The sequence below is a fragment of the Coffea eugenioides genome, chromosome 10 (assembly GCF_003713205.1).
Source record: "Coffea eugenioides isolate CCC68of chromosome 10, Ceug_1.0, whole genome shotgun sequence".
NCBI classification, from domain to species: domain Eukaryota; kingdom Viridiplantae; phylum Streptophyta; class Magnoliopsida; order Gentianales; family Rubiaceae; genus Coffea; species Coffea eugenioides.
The window spans coordinates 38676518-38681441 of record NC_040044.1 but is presented as its reverse complement, the minus strand read 5'-3'; positions in this window follow the sequence as shown (position 1 = coordinate 38681441).

Sequence of the window (4924 nt, the reverse complement as noted above, 5' to 3'; positions counted from 1 at the left end):
GTTAAAAGTACTTTTAACACCTAAAAATACTTTTTTTTATCAAAAATACCGCAACCCCAAATGGGGCCTTAATACAGTATATGCTTAAGAAGTTAAAAAATTTCAATACTTAATAACTCAATAATTTAATGGATTCATATTTCATATTTCAAATTTTAGATTTCAGATTTTAAATTTCAGTTTTATCAAATGCATCCTAAGACTTGAGAAGGACAAAACTTCATACCTCAAACTAGAAAAGAAGCACTAGGCTTAGGTACGATTGAACGTGACGTAAAACCATTACGAAGAGATTCTGGTTGGCTTTTTCTTTTGCAGTTTCTTGTAATTTCTGAAGAATTGGGTAGGATCATGTGACTATTTGTGGATGTTAAATCAAGTTTCTTTGTGTTAAAGTTGATAAAATTTAGTGAGAATGGAAGAGGTATGCTTTTGTTGTATCCGATTTTGTTTGACTATTATATTTGTTTTAACAATTTATACATGATTATCAAACGTTCACTGTGCTATTTTTTGGCCATTTGTAAATTCTAACTAGCTTTTCTAAACCTTAAAAGAGACTTCTTGAATTGATTGAAGAGTGAAGCAAACTGTTAGAATTTTTATAGTGGTTTTAAACCACTTTTGATCCTTAGTCCCACTACGGAGTTTCCTTATCAAATCCTGACATATATCACGTGAGATCACTTAAATCAATTCCTACAATACGACTTATTACACGTGTCAGGATTTAAAAAGTGTGGATTGATAAGGGGGCTCCATATTGGGATTGAGGATTGGAAGTGTTTTTAAACCGGGTGAAGACGACTTCAATTTAGTGAACTTCATCCATCTATGAAGAATCGAGTTTCAAGCACGAGAAGGGCACAAGCACTGTTGAAGGATGAGGCTAACGAGCTAGATTAGATCAATAGGTGATACGATAAAACTTAGTTGAAGTATCTTAAACCTTTGTAAGGATTTGGGGCAACAACAATCACTATTGGGCATTAGACAATGTGCAAATTTTAGCAGATGTTTGCTTGAAATGTATAAACAAATTTATTAAATGCATATCTCATATTTTATTTGATGGGCTTGGATGCTGCATGGAAAATTAGAGAGTGAAAATACCTAAATATAAAAATAAGAGATCAGATCATCATGATAGAAATGTGAAAAATAATGATTAAAGGTTGTTTTTAATTTTAAAAGTTACAGTGTCCGTGATAACCCTATTTTCTACTATTTGGTGGGCATGGATACTGCAGGGAAAGTATGTATCCATGAATTATCATCATAGGAGAAAAATGTAAAATGAAATTGGCTGGTGTGAAAATAACCTGGACCCCCCGTCCCTCTTGTGGCCATGCCTTTCATATATACCAATAGCAAGGGCCGTGTTCTATCACGTACCCATTAGAATCCTATCACGCTTCAATGATAGAGTTCTATCATACCTCAACTACTCCTAAGAGAACTTTCAGGGATAACAACCACAGATACGAACTAAAGATACAAATGCATACAGAGATAGACTACAGAGAATAACTAAAGGTACAAAGAAACATGTATCTACAAGATAGTCTTCAATACCCCCCCTCAAGTTGGTGCGTGGAGATCTCGAACGCCCAACTTGCGAAGAAGATACTCGTGCTGATGTCTCCCAAGCGACTTGGTAAAAATATCGGCTAGTTGCTCTGAACTACGCACATAATTAGTGGTAACATTTCCACTTTGAACTTCAGCACGCACAAAATGGCAATCTACCTCGATATGTTTTGTCCGCTCATGAAACACTGGATTAGCTGCTATATGCATGGCTGCTTGACTGTCACAGTAAAGTTGCATAGGTTCAGAATGTACCACTCCAAGGGAAGCTAGCAGACCCTTCAACCAGCGCAGCTCACAGATAGTCACGGCCATAGACCGATACTCTGCTTCAGCAGATGATCTTGCCACTGTATGTTGCTTCTTGGTTTTCCAAGAGATAGGAGAGTTGCCCAATGAAATAAAGTATCCAGTGAGGGATCGACGTGTCAAAGGACAACCGGCCCAGTCCGAATCACAATATGCCTGCAATTGCAAATTGCAATCTGATCGAAGGAATATGCCTTGGCCAGGATTGCCTTTCAAATAGCGAACCATCCGCAAGGCAGCTTCCCAATGTTCCTCTTTGGGTTGCTGCATAAACTGAGCGAGCACATGGACACCATAAGACAACTCAGGTCGCGTTAATGTCAAATAAATTAACCGGCCCACCAACCGCCTATACTTCTCTGGCTCTATCAAAGGCATGCTTTCTGTCATTGCCAACCGATGATGTTGTTCCATCGGAATTCCTGTTGGCCGAGCACCCAATAACCCAGCATCAGTAATAATATCCAGCGCATACTTCCGTTGACATAAGAAAATTCCAGCCTTATTTCTAGCAACTTCTAATCCTAAGAAGTATTTTAACACGCCTAAGTCTTTCATATGGAAGCACTGGCACAAATAGTCCTTGAATTGTTGAATTGCAGCCCTGTTATTGCCCCCAATCACAAGGTCATCAACATACACAAGCACACCAATTTGTATGTTATTCTGACTCAGAGTAAATAGCGAATAATCGGAATGAGATTGAGAGAAACCATATTGTCGCAAGGCAGTTGTGAGCTTAGCAAACCAACAACGAGGAGCTTGTCGCAACCCATAAAGAGATTTTTGTAACCTATACACCTTTCCAGATTGTGGAGTTGTAAAACCCGGAGGCATCTTCATATAGACTTCCTCTGCCAAGTCACCATGCAAAAACGCATTGTGGACATCCATCTGGTGAAGATCCCATTCCTTTGCTGCCGCCACAGACAAGAAAGTGCGAACAGTCACCATTTTTGCAACAGGAGAGAATGTTTCATGGTAGTCAATTCCCTCAATTTGATTATTGCCAAGGATCACCAGACGTGCCTTATACCGCTCGACAGTGCCATCTGAGTTGTACTTAATTTTGTATATCCATTTGCTACCTATGGCTTTCTTCCCCGGTGGTAGGTCTTCTACCGTCCATGTTCCATTATTCTCAAGTGCATCGACTTCATTTTGCATGGCCTGTCGCCACCGAGAGTCCTTCACTGCCTCACTATAGGACTTTGGCTCCTTGCCGGTTGTCACAGCTGCTAAGAAAGACTGATGATGCACAGAAAAATTATCACACGTGACATAATGTGCTATAGGGTAAGGAGTACCTGAGGATGGGGTTGGTTTGGGTGAACGTGCGGAAGGGCTTATGCACTGAGTTGTGTATGTCACATAATCTTTTAAACGACTAGATGGGCGCTTCAATCGTTGACCTCTCCCAAGGTGCTCATCAACCGATTCAACTTCGTCGCCGGTGGTGCCCCCCCTTTCATCGTCATTCTCAGAATTGTGATCCCGATTTGTGATCTCCGGCACTATACTCGTAACTTCTGCAAGCAAATCATATTCCCTTGCATCAACCACCTCATCATTAGCAGGATCAATTGGCCCAACTGGACGTGTCCCTAGAACATCATTGGTTGTATTAGTTGCACTTGCATCTGCATACGGAAACTCATCTTCTGAAAACACCACATCTCGGGATACAAAATAGTCACCATTTTCAAGATCATACAGCCGCCATCCCTTCTTACCAAAGGGATATCCCACAAATAAACAACGCCGACTCCTATTAGCAAATTTATCTCTCTCTCGATTCACATTTCTAGCGTAGCACAGACATCCAAATACACGAATATGTTTGTAATTGGGTGGCTGTCCAAACAAACATTCATAAGGCGTCTTATTCTCTAAAAGTTTGGATGGAGTCCGATTAATCAAATATCCGGCAGTCAGCACACATTCTCCCCAAAATTCAATAGGAAGATTTGCTTGAAAACGCAATGCTCTAGCCACATTCAAAATATGGCGATGTTTTCTTTCAACGCGCCCATTTTGCTGGGGTGTTCCAACGCATGATGTGTGATGTATCATTCCATTCTCAGCAAAATAACTATCTAAGCAAGTGAATTCTACGCCATTGTCACTTCTAACAATTTTCACCTCCCTGTTAAATTGTCTTTTGACCATTGCAAAGAAATTACGGAGTACATATTCTACTTCGGATTTAACGACCAACATATATATCCACACAGCTCTTGAAAAATCATCCACAATAGTTAAAAAATACGAGGCACCACAAGAAGCAGTAGTTCGATAGGGTCCCCATATATCACAATGTATCATCTCAAAAATTGCATTTGCTCTATTATCACTAGGAAAAAATACTTCTCTTGTCTGCTTGGCTCTTAAACAAATTTCACAAGGTTTTCTCTTATCATACTTATTACTACTTGAACTCACATCAGGAAGTAATCCTACTGCTTTTGTAGATGGGTGTCCCATTCGTCTGTGCCACAGCCCGTTGATATCCCGACATGTTGTATTGCATGCCTTAATTTCTCCCATGGTCTTGAGGTAGTAAAGCCCTTCACGTCGTTCACCCGCTCCAATCACCATCCTCGAAGTGCGGTCCTGTATAACACACAACTCTTTAGTAAATAAAACATTGCAATTCAATTCATCAAGCAACTGTGACACTGAAACTAAATTGCAGTTCAAATTGGGAACATAAAGCACATTCTTCGACTTCAAATATTTCCCCAACTGAACTGACCCTTCCTTTAGTGCCTTTGTTTGGCTGCCATCAGGCAATCCTACTGCACACCCCGTCAAATCCTTTAATTCAGACATACACTCTAAACTGCCAGTCATGTGATGAGACGCACCCGAGTCAATTATCCAGTTCAAACAATTCTTACCAGTTAGCTTTTCATTGGTACCAGGTTTGCAAGAATTCAGCAGACTCAGGAAAGCTGCCCACTGTTCACCGTTCAACAATCCTTGTGCCGTATGCTCCCTTTCTGCGGCTACCATTGATGAGGAG